At 34.9% G+C, this 13234-nt stretch overlaps 1 long non-coding RNA gene across 1 annotated transcript in view; it reads right to left on the reverse strand.

Annotated features, from left to right (window-relative positions):
- The window catches only part of LOC118935344 (uncharacterized), a 461859-nt gene that overhangs the window by 207174 nt on the left and 241451 nt on the right, over positions 1-13234 (reverse strand). Inside the window, exon 3 of the long non-coding RNA XR_005033782.2 lies at positions 1339-1421. This is a non-coding gene — a long non-coding RNA (uncharacterized LOC118935344). The remainder of the gene's footprint in view (positions 1-1338; positions 1422-13234) is intronic.

A 13234-nucleotide genomic window follows, 5' to 3' on the forward strand; every position in this document is an offset into this window, starting at 1 on the left:
CAAGACGGTGTAGAGTCTTCAGAGAGGCCTATTCTATTTCTTAATCAGAACGATGTGCTATCATTCTTTTATGCATTTATTTGTAAAAACTGATCCTGTTAATTGATTTAGTACATTTCAATATAAAAATTTATTTACTCTATCTACTCTTTCCTTTTCTATGTATAAGCACTTTTCTTCCTGATTTGAGAATTTTTTTTAACTTTTAACAACACATATTTCCATTAGCATGCTTTAGTAGTCTCAGACTACCAAACAGTATTGTTAGTCTGTTATAATTATTACACTCAATATAGCAAACACTTTAGTTTGATACAGATCTCACTGCCTCCTTTCTTAAACAAATATTTCCTGAACACTTGTTATGTACCAAGAACTAGAGAGTGCTAGGATTTGCAACAATGATGGATAAAACATACTTATTCTCTGTTTCACAATCTGGCTGAAAATAGCATTAATGTTGTGGAATCCTTAAAAATGTACAAATTGCTACCATACCATTATAATCAAAATGCTTTACACTAGTTTCTGGAGTTTAGGTTTGAATTTATAATACTTTCTAATGTAGTATTTTCAACATGGAATGTAAGTATTAGACAAGTTACTATAAATATAAAATTCCCTGATCAAATAAGTTTGAAATACCAGTATACTATATTCCTGTGTATATTACTCCCTCGAAAGCTATGAAAAGTACCTCTATAAAGAACACTGTTTATCCCGTTGGTTCTAAATTCATCTGCTTTTAATTTTTCCACATACTACTTAGTAAAATTCTGGAGAACTGCTCTTTTGCAGAACACAATTTGGCAAGCTGTATAAATACTGATGAGTCTATCTGATCTAAAAAGTAGGCTTAAGTCATGTCATGTCCTAAAATTTTTATTCATAAATTGAATCAATCTGAGTCTTTAAAAGTTATCTATTTAAAGGAAAATATTTCAACTTGAAGAGTACCATGCCAGGGATTAAGTTGATGTTTTATCCCTCTCTTCTTTAGTGAGAAATGGTACCAAATACTTCACAGAACATCAAGGGGAGACCATCATCTCAGGACAGATTTATTCATTTGTTAATTCCACGAATATTCATTAGCTGTTTCCATGTTAGGCTTTGTGTTGGGTCCTGGGGACACAGCGAGAGCCACACAGACAAAGCACCTGGACCAGTGGAGCAGGTCTGGTGATGGTAATGTCTGGTGAGGTACAGACAGTAATCCAAAACCACACAGATGTATGCATAAATTTCAAATGAAGAGCTTTTATGAAGGAAGGCTTTCTTCTTGCTTCTGAGGAAGTAAAAAAAACCTCTAGCTATATAAATGTAAAAGCAAATTACCTTTTGATGATCTTTCCTGGTCTTGGAAGAATAGCTCGAGTAGTTTCCCTCAGATGACTATCTGGCAAGCAAGCTCCACTGTCCTAGGGAAAAAAAAAGGAGCAGTGTAATTATGTGTTGAGTAACTTTGTGACACCATTGTTGGTGGCTCTGCAGAAAGATGGGCAGTGTTTCTGGAGCTGGCCTCTAAAGTTAATCTGACCACATGTGCACAGGGGAAGGCTGGCTGACGCACATTTAGGAAACCGTGACTTGAACTGCAAGGCTTGGTAGACATGTAACAGTGTAACAGTGGTTCCTCAGGTCTCCTAAGACATGAGACCTCTCAACTAAAGTAACTCTGGATATTAGGAGAGCCGCTGAGAAAGAGCTCTAACCTCCCGTACAAGTGGAATAAAGTATCTGCTGCCTCCAAGGAATGAACTGCCCTTCAAAAACAACTTTGAGGGTGAGAATGACTTCAAAACTCACAGCCTGCAATTTCTGTCAGAGATATTCACTCCTGAGTCTTGAAGCACAAGCACACTGTATCTCAAATCTCTCTCATTTCAGGCCTGCGAGACAACAAAAGTCAGAGCCTGGTTATGCCCACTACTCCGAGGTAATTCAGCACCCAGTGCCAGTGAGCAGATGTGGGGCTGAAAGTGCTCTTATGTGAAGCTCCTCACCTATTTGCCTGGCACTCTTCTTAACCAAATTTTTGTTTTTGAGGTAGGAAATATAATAATGTGGGTTTTTTCTTTCTATCTTTTTATATATCATATTTGTCATAGTCACAGACTTGCCATTTATTATGAGTTGAGATATGAATTAGGACCTTTAGAAAAGAAAGATTAGATAATTATAAAGTTTCTGATCTTCATAATAGGATAGTTTTCATTTCTTAAAGACAAATATATTTTTTTAAAAAGCTGTATCTAGGAACACATACTTTTCTAAATAAATGCTTAGACACACTGAGTATTTTGACCTATAGACCTGGTGAGCTACACCAGAGTGTGACGTACAGAAGGAACATACAGAGTCGAATGGAAGATTTCAATGAGAAGGAAGAAGGCAGGTAAGTGAAGCTGCCAGTGGAATGTGGTCCTGATCTCACCTCTCTGGACAGAAGCCCAGAGGGAGGAGGTGAGTTTGTTGATTGAGGGGGCCCTGGAATGGCAGCGAGGAGCTTTTTCCACGATGGTATTTGGGAATCTAAAAGGAGATTGCACAACAGGATGGCTCCGCACCCATCAGGACATGCATGATGGGAAATTTGCACTGATCTAGGTAAGGCAGAAGAAGGGCCTGAGGTTAGTGCACATAAGCCTGTCTTGGCTTCCGTGAGGTATGAAGAGAATCACCTTTCTCTGACTATCCAGGAGAAGACGGTTTACAGAACTCACTGAGCTGAGAGTAAGCCAGTGGAGCTGCCATGGATGCCACCGGGCTTATCATGACAGGAGGCGGCAATACAACAAATGCTATATGAGAGACAGCCTCGTGGAGGGGTCAAAAGAAGGATGTGGTCGCGACTCAAGCGGCTCTTCAATGCCAGTGAGGGACGAGTTGCTTCCCAGTCAGCCAGAGTTAGGTCACCAGTCACTGACATTAACACTTCTCTGCTCTAACAGTGTGGTTTGTGTTTTTCTTACAATCGGGCCCAAGCTGATAACAACTACATTGTTTTTAATCCTAGAAAAAGATCATGTACAATTCAATTTCAGGTAATTTCTTCTGGGAATAAAAGAGAGAGAGACTAAAACCCAAGACTAATGTTACTCAAAAAACATTTCCCACATAATATACGAAATTATGCCATTGTCTAGATTCACATAGGTTTTGCCTTCTTGTACACTTTCCAAATTCAAAAGGATTTCTCTAGCTTAACATGCCCTCTTCCATTGCCCTACATGGATATGAAATTCTGTCCATGTTAGGAAATGCAACTGTAGAGATGTTTATCATGTTGACTCTGTGACATTTGTGAAACATGAGTGGCTACTTGGATGTGTATTTGCAGGTTTTATTTTGCATGGTGGGACAGAAGCATGTCTAAAAAATACAATACAGTATTTATATGTTAGCCTGGATGAGAGGCAAATTCAAGAATAATTAAAAAATATGCCCTCAAGCAAAATGAAAATTAAAAAGTAGAAAATTTCTAAATACAATATAGATACATATTCAAGGAAATTAACTCCTTTTATTTAATTGCCCATCTCACCACATCTTCTCCCAAAAGCATAGCTGCTACTTGTTCTATATTCTATGTGTAAGTGGAATATTGAGATATTTGTGAGGTTTTATTAAAAATAATTAAACCATTTCTGTATTTACGTGCTTTCTGTACACCACAGGTTGCAAGATACATTTGAATGACCTGAGAATGATGAAAAATAATAACAGTTTTCTAAAGGGGTGTGTTTGAGATAGAGAGGGGCTACAAAACTGACCAAGACATCAAATACTTCTGCATTGAATACAAAGAAAAAGGACACTTTGCATGAATGGTGAATGTGGAGCTGATGCTCTAAGGGATTCAGAGGCTCTAACCTGACTAAATACAACCTCCTGAGAGGTGAGAGCAGGAAAGCATGCTATTATATCTCACAGGAAACATTCTGATTCTGGTGTCTCATTCTCATGACAAAGGTGGCAACCAGAATAGAGAATAGCACAGCATGGATCCATCCTCCTGACAAAGACAGGAAGAATGGAAAATAATGCAAAGTTAGCACATTCTTGTTCAAATATATTGTAATCTTAGGATCCTCCTCTCTTCCAGCAAGGATGTAAGACATTTAATCCTGACAAAGTGTAACTGTGATCTAGTAATTGCTAGAACTTCAGGCTTTAGAGAGTTTCAGGGTTTGTTTTACAAATAGGAAGGTGTATTATCATTCATAAGTATTTTTACTTTCCCAGAAAGGATCTTTTTTTTCTTTTTAAAAGTAAGTATAATTGTTATACCTTTGAGTCATATAGGAAATAGAAACAGGACTCCTCAAAATTTCTGTTGTGGTAATCTTAGACTATCATCAACAGAAGAAAATAATTTATGGTGGACAAAGGCAGGAAAAAAACCTATAAATGTTACAGTTACAAAATTTATCATAGTAGCTAGTGGTAGTATAAAACAAATAGTATAACTCTTTCTATACATGCATGTGTGTTCAGGCCATTGTGCATGTATGGATGAAAGATAAACCAGAGATGTGGTAATAAAATGAATTTATAAAGGTCAGAAGAACAACTCTTTGTTACATGTCATTAAAATGTTTTTCAAGGGTCGAAGCTCCACAGTTAAAGCAAACTACAGAAATCTAAGTATTTTTTAAAATAAAACTTGTAAGCAAACACTATTACTGGGTATCTTTTTTATTTTCTGTAATAATCTGACCATGACCATTCCAAACTGTAACTAGAGAAATTCACTACAAATCCAACAGGTTGTGACTATTTAAAATTGTATGGATGTGAATTTTCAAACATTCACTCCAAATATTTTTTGCTATATCGAGATCTTGAACTTCTGATGTAATATTTTGAGGAGTTCTAGTAACATTATTACAGAGGTTTTCTATTCAACTCTCAACAATTCTGTGAGGAAGGGCCAGTTACCTGTACTTTATAAACAGAAAGTTAAACACATGGTCAAACATCAATGTGGCAGGGGCTGGGACAAAATCTCAAAGTTCTAAAATAAAGAGTGAAGCTGGCACTAAAATTGGAAGCACTATACATTTAGACATGTACTGTGCCATATGTGCATAGAGAAACTTGTACTTTTCATATGGAAAAATGACCTGATTGTATCTAATTCATTCAATAATAGAAACATGAGATCCAAAAAGTGACTTTCTGTTTGAAAAACCTCAGCAGTGGTTACACTCAGCTTGCTCAACATGGGAAATCAGGTATTTGGGCACCTGTCTTGCTGAGCTATTTGTGTGAACATCTTAAAGAGCTCATGATGCAGAAATAGCTGAACATGTTGGGAGTTATGGCTCTGCTTTGAGACCAAGTCCCTCACACTACTGTGCTCCTGAAATCACTGTGCGGTGCCTCAGATAGAAGAAGAAACCAGCTTGAAGAAGAAGCAAGTTGAATACTGCATGGGGAGTTTAAGAAACTGAAATATTAAATTAAATAAAAGTTATAAAAGAGATAGAAATAAAGAGAGACACTCAAGCAATAGAATTAGGCTTGAAACACTTTCTCAATGTGCGAGTATATAGAAAAAAAGTCAACAATACTAACAATAGGTAACATATTTAGTTGCATACTCCGTGGTAGGCATTGTCCTAACTGCTTTATATGCATTAACTCAGCCTCACAATAATTCTATGATGTAAGATTTTTTTATTATTTAGATTATATTATTTTATACATAAGGAGACTTAGACAAGAGGAGCTTAGAAATGATCCAAGACTACCTATCTACTAAGGATTGGAACTCAGGCAACCAGCTCTAGGGTCTGTGCCTTTAATCACTAAGATACAATCTCATATATTGTTGAAAGCTTTACAACTAAAGAGGACGTCCGGCATTCCAGGGATTCCACTGAAAAAAGTGCATAGCAATGACATTTTTCTTATTATCTGAATTGTGTCTGGATTGTATTTCAGGTCGGTTTGGTCTGGAAAACATAGGCTGCACATGTAAAAGAAAGAAATAGAAAAAAAAAGCAGAGGAAAAGAAGAAACAGAAAAGGAAATGAATGGAAAGAATTCCACCCAGAACAACACACTTTTTACCTGCTTCCCATGTAATGTATTCTTGGTTAGTCTTTGCTTCAAGGACCCAAATTAGCATGAACCAATATTGCAATTATTACCTGTACTGGATGTCATCCTGTAGTTCCCCATTCAGTGCTACTGCTTGTTTATGTTTGCTAAGAAGCTTTGAGTTATTGGTTCTGTTACCAGACAATTAAAAGTGGTTTACAGAAAAAGGTAAGAATGTGTGATCAGAGCAATTCAAGAGGTAATTAGAATATTTTCAGAATCACTGTTATATAAATAATACCTATTTATATTCACTTGAGAGGAGTTACCAAATATCATTAGGAAATTGAAAAGTTAGATTCTAAGAATTTCACTGAAAGAAGGAACATCCTACTGCTTACTTTAGAATGCATTGGAAAAGGAAAGCCTGGTGACAAGACTGTCAACTCAAACTGGGTATAAAATAATTGATGCTTACAAAAATAAGAGTTGTGGCTATTAAAACATGAAGAGTCAGTATCTGGCTTCTTTCATTTTGTGCTAGTTCTTCTATTTGCTAAATGTATTAATATACTCTAAATACCAAAACACTCAAAAAATCAATATCCTAGGATAACTTGGTATAGATAAACCCTCAAATGTTACCATTGATTTTTACCCTCTTTGTGTCATCCAAAAGGAACCTAAGTGACTTAGATGCTATTCCTGGTCCAAGAAATCATGTCCCTTTGATGTCCTCCACATCTGGAAGACTTGATTTTCTCTTCAAATCACTTAGCTCCTCTAGGTCTTAACATTCTCATCTCTAAAATGGAATAGGTACTAAATTTTCTCTCACCTTTATTGCCCTCTAGTGATATGTTTAAAGATAACTTTCTGTTCCTCTAGCAGTGATAATTTTAAATAATATTGTATTTTTGAATGTTTATATTCAAATTTGTGCTAGTGATTTCTATTATTAATATCCAAATTTAGTATTCAGATAAGTATTAGAGAGAGAGAATATGACTGATCAGATCTGCAGAATAACCAAATAAACATATTCATGCCTACATACATCCATCATACCGTATTACATAAGCAAGCTATGCTGGGAAAATACTGTCAGAATGTTTTAAGCAAACACATCAATATGTATACAATCAAAAAAGCAATTCTATCTTCTTTGAGGCAATTGTTTTGAAGACTGTGTACTTTATTTCAATAATTATACCACTGTTCAAAACAGTATTTCAACTCATCTACTGAAACTGCCTTGAGAACATATGGCAATTGTATGTTAATGTGCTTAATAATGGCAAAACTTTCTCAATAATGGTTGGGTTTGGTTATTCACAAAAGAAGACTGATTTTCTTATAAAGCTTATTGAAAGACACTTACATAATATCGAAACAGATATTCTAAAATTGTTTGAACAGTGACAGCATCATTGCAATACATACATTCATCTACGGTGGAATATGCTCTAATTTCTACAAAGGAGTTCTTTTCCAAGAGAATTTAATATGAAGAATATCATTAATTTGGTAGCATAATTTCTAACTTTTTTCATTTATAAATTTCTTGTGTTAGATTTATATTATACATAATTTTTACAGAATTATTCTATCTATGGAAATAGTATGAATATCTGTCATAAAATAATTGTCATAATGTACTGATAAATTTATCTTTTCCATATTTCACATATTTCAAGTATATATCAACACATTGTATAATTGTAGAATTATACACAGTTACTTGTAAGGTGGGACAGATAATTTAAGATGACATTTTTCTTTCTATTCTAACCAATTTGTGTATGGTATTTTCTTTTAATAGTATTTTCAAAAAGAAATATATTATTTGATAAAATTATTGCTCAACTGAATTCCATCAAAATGTCATCATTTTTATGTGCTTAAAAGGCTTCCTATCCTCTATTATTAAGTGATAAAAGATTATAATTTGACAAAAGTGGATACTAAAATGATTTAAAAATATGTTTCAATAAAATTCAATATAAAATACAAAGCAAATACAAGAAAAGAACCTTTTATTATTTAGAAACTACATTTTAATTTTCAGCTTATATATTTTATATATATTCATACATTTAATGTTTCTAACTCATCGTATATATTTACATATATACATATATATATATATGAATGGGTATACATACACATATATACACACACACACTAACATACATACATTCTGTTTATTACTTTTGGTTATTTCTAGATATATAACATGTATTTTTAGTGTTTCACTTTTAGCTTACATTGATTATACTGGATTGCTACATCCTTAAATATTTCTACATGCTTTGATAAAATCTGTAACTATATCATAAAGCTTCCTATTTTGTTATTATGAAAAAAATAGTAAATTGCATCCAGTTAGTAAATCTGAATCATGTTCTTTAATTCTCTGCTGAGTCTAACAAGGTCTATGAATAAACTATTTTTCTAGAATATATATTAAAGATATATTTAGTAAAATTATACAAATATACAGTCATCCTAGAAAATTAACTACATATATATCTGAAAACAGATTTAATTTCAATTGCAAAGAAAAGTTCTTTGTCCATAGTTTGAGAGAAGTTGGGTTGTTGTCATTGGAAAAGGAATTTGTAATATCCTAAATCAATTGTAACTGTAAATTTCTAAAATGGTAGGGCATTATTTAGCATTCATGCTATTCCCTGAATACAAATTATACATTTAGCCAAAACCACAGAAGGCACAAAGAAAATGGATAAGAAATCATCATTCCCTTCAAGAGGCAAACATTGTGCTAGAGAATACCAAACTAGCAAGAATAGAATTGTAACACACATTAAAATCATAAATGCTATTATATACTATACACATTCTCTGGAAAAAAAATAGAGAGAGATATGATCACTTCAACTATAGGTATTAAAGTATGGGAAGTGCAAGCCATTTTTAATGATCCATAAAGTTTAGTCAAGGCCTAATGCTCCATCTATGTTAGTTATGCATTGCTGCATAAGAAATTACCCACAAATTTAGCAACTTCAATACACATTTAATATCTCACAGCTTCTGGGGATCAGGGATCTGGGTACAGACTAGCAGGATCCTCTGTTTTATAATCTCTCACAAGGCCACAACCAACATATCAACCCAGGGTCTGCATTTTCATCTGAAACCTTGACTGGGGAAGAATCCACTTCCACATTCACTAGACCTTTGTTGGTAGAATTTCTAAGACATGGTTTGACTGAGGACCTTAGTTTGTTGCTAGTTGTTGGTCACAACATACTCAATTCCTCAGAATGTGGGCCTCTCCAACATGGCAGCTTGCTTCTTCTGAGTGTGAAAGTCAAATATGGCAATAAAGAAGTGTGCTAAGTCATAAACTTTTGTAATCCAATCACAGAAGTAACATCCCATCACTTGTGTTGTATTCTATTGGTTAGAAGCAAGTCATTAAATGCAGCCCACATTCAAGGAAAGGGTAATTGCCATGGATAAATATTCAAGTTTATGCCATAAAGTTAATATCCTCTAAGTAAGGGCTGAGGTCACTCAGGTTGAAAAATGACATATGCTAGAATGTCGTACATATGTAGATATGCACTTGTCTCAGAGCATTTCAAGCTCTAGGTTCAAAGGAAATAGCCCAAATCTACACAGTGGTTGCTTCTATTAAAATCCAGAGAGCAAAAAGTGGTATGTTTGGTTTTACTTAAGGACAAGCTCCATTCAGGGATTACCATCCATTCATCTCTACCTTAAGCTCCTTAGAAAAACTTGAAAAAACTACAAATAAATGTCTAGTTGCAATGGCATTTCCTGAGTTCACAGGTCAGTTCCTGAGACACAGGTCAGTATGTGTGGATATAAGAGAAGAACAGACAAGGCTGAGGAACTTTTATTATATTAAATATAGGCCGTGAGTAATTTCATGGGCTTCATTTTGGGAGCATCCATTTTACTATGCTCCATCCTTGTAAGACACATATGCTTAAATCAAGCACAAGGTCAGAAAGCCCTAGAACTTTCTGTGTCCTCCTGATTTCCTAGTATTTTCATAATATGATTGCTCTGGATTCTCTTTCTTTTTTGACACCTTCCATGAACATCTTAGTGATGATAGATCTTCAAATGATGATTACACACTTTATCCCTTCACTGGCATTTGCTATATATACTATCCATTAGTGATTCATTGACCATTTGTTTTACATCCAAAATATTTTACAACCTTAGTGACCTGATTTCTGGGGCCCCATGTTCATCATCCAAGTACTGAAAGGCACTATTTTAGACTTTCCAAATTCACATTTATCTGTTACTCACAATTCATAGACTCCTGGGCAGAAAAAGCAGAATATTAAAGAATACATGATAGACCTCACAGTGACAAACAACTAGTTTACCTACTTTGTTATTGGCAGGAACACACACAGCCTATTGCATTTCTCTATTCAAAATGCTCTTCTCATGGTTCTAGTAGTTGTGACCTCTACTAACATTCAACATGCCAGTTGTTACTGTCAGAAGTTAGGTGGGTCATCAGGCCTCTCTGGTGTCTCCATTATGGACAAATCACAATTGGCACAAGAATTATGCAAATGAGCATCAGTCCAAAGGGAGACCATTCAGGAGGGAAACTTTCTCCTGTTCAGCTCTCTAAGCATCCTATTTTGCCAAAAATCAACCACTTTAAAGTGACTGAGGTAATCAGATCTGAACCTGCGGCTCCTGGTGTATATGCCCAGGTAAATCAATCATGTTTCATTTATACTCACTAAGCTCCCATAGTCTACTCTTTCCCTCATTCATTTGCCCATTCACTCAAAATAGAAAATATGAATTATTTCATACAAGATGTGATAGACTCCCAAAGATGGCATGATTCACTTCAGTGAAAGTCCAACGAACCTAGTCCAGTGCAGTCCATGGAAACAATCCTGGCTAAAAATTTCCCTCTTCTTGGGATACCTTACAGTTAAGAGATTTGGGTACCTTGTATGAAGGAGCTTGGAATAGTGTTTAAATGAATTTGACCTCAACAGATTAATAATTAATTAATAATAAATCAACTTAAATTATTTGGCCTTAATAGCTTCCTGTAGCCACAAAAATAACAAACGACACCCATACAAGAATAATATCCTCTGTACATCATAACCACTGTGGATCTTTCTATAAATTCTACTGGTTCATTCTTACTTGACTGCACTATTGGCCCTTCTTTTTTAATTAATTTCTTCCTTTCCATCATTAACTCTGGATTTAATCTTTCAGATGTATTTTTCATCTTGAAATTGTTTCACCTATTTTGTGGACCTTTGCTTTCAATGATCTCATTTCCACACTAGACTTTGACTCTTGACCCTCCAAACTGCCTGGTCAGAATACGAGACTGGTTCACCACTTTGTATAAAATATAAGGTTAAACTTTCCTTTTTATGTGTTTTTGCAAATGCACAAAGGCCAGCACAGTTTTAATAGTGCTAGTAAGTAGGAATGTTCCTTACAGTGTGCATGGCCCCTGGAGGAGTTTCTGTGCCCTGAGTAAAGGAGCCCTGAGGTGGATTAACAGGGCTGCGCAGGAACAAAGTCGGACATTGCCATCGAATCCCACTGTGTGTTTGTGTCACAAACTTGATGTCTTAACAGAAAAGACTCTTCATGTACCACTCTACTATGCCAGAGATATTTTTTGAGCTGGACAGGATCATTCCACACCATTATCCCCATCAGACCCTCTCTTTCTATGTCTGTTTGAAGACTATTTTCCAAAAATGAAACAAAGCCAATCATAGAAAGACTTTGGCCTTTCTATGAAAGGCATGGCCAGTGCAGCATTTCCTCTTGTAATGGGAATTTTACAGAGTGGGAGTTATGAGGTAGGAACAGACTTGCATGCAATGCACTTTGAAGTTGTAGTTTTTCCAAACAAGAGAAGGATTATAGAAACTTTTCAAATAACTGGTGAAAATTTGAAATAATTCTCTGTGGTCATATGATGAGGCAGTGGGAGAGGGACACCCTCCTCCCTCAGTCCAGTGGCATATAAAAGAAAGATGGTTTGTACAGTAGTCAATGCCTAAGCTTGGTTCCTTCGTAATTATATGGCCTTGGGCAAGTTACTTAATTGCTCCATGCCTCAGTTTCCCCACAGGCTATTTTTGTGAGGCTTAAATGAGTGAAATTACCTTAAAAAAAGAATACTAACTGGCACATAATAATCACTCAGGAAGTATCAATTATTGCTATTAGATAATTAATAACTGGACACCAGAAATTCTCATGGGGAGAAAGCCAACCTTCTTAGTTAATAATGTAGATGCTGATGGCACCTGAGTAAGCAATGAGGGCAATCAAGACAAGGCTCCCACCCCAATTATTGGCAAAAACTAACCTGAATAGTCCTTTTATCAATGAGTATAAGAAATACATAAACACAAATACACTATGTATATGTGGCAGACATGTACATATTAATCATGATGTCCATAAAGAGAATCTACATCATAAACTAAGATGAAAAATAAACTTAAGGATGAAAGCAAAAAAGAAAATTTTAAAAGATTTACTGCATCAAACAGAAGTATTTTGGGAGAAAGGAAATTTTATAATTAAATGGAGGAATATGAACACTGAAAGAGGAGATAAAAAATTAAATAAAACAAAACAGTCTCAGAGGAAAGGCATACTGAATGTAGGCAGGTGTAAAAAAAAAAAGTAGGATGAAACAAGGAACTATTGTAAGGAAATGAAGAATAAAATATCTGAATATGTATCAGCTTTAGGAATAAAAAGAACAAAACTGACTTTACATAAAATTAAATCAATGATTAAGGAAATCTTGAGAAACTCTCCCAGAGCACACAGCATAAAGACAAAGAGATGAAAAGGCAAGAGAGATTAGCAATGTGAAACAGGAAGAAATAAAATTGTCTTCATGGCCAATCAGTATTTTAGAAGAAGGGATTAGACCAAGTGGGACAGAAGCAATAACCTTCCATCTAAATTGTCCATAGATATCATGGGAGGAGGAAGAAATCTTTCTGTACCTGGAGAAAGACACAAGTCCATAGACTGAAAAATCTCATTCTACAACAAACATTAAAATAATTCTTTAAATTCTTAAAATGTATTTGGATTTGTGTTCTAAATAAGAAAGAGGTTTCAGAAAATATTAACAAATTAGCAC

The sequence above is a fragment of the Manis pentadactyla genome, chromosome 7, assembly GCF_030020395.1.
Source record: "Manis pentadactyla isolate mManPen7 chromosome 7, mManPen7.hap1, whole genome shotgun sequence".
Lineage (NCBI taxonomy): Eukaryota > Metazoa > Chordata > Mammalia > Pholidota > Manidae > Manis > Manis pentadactyla.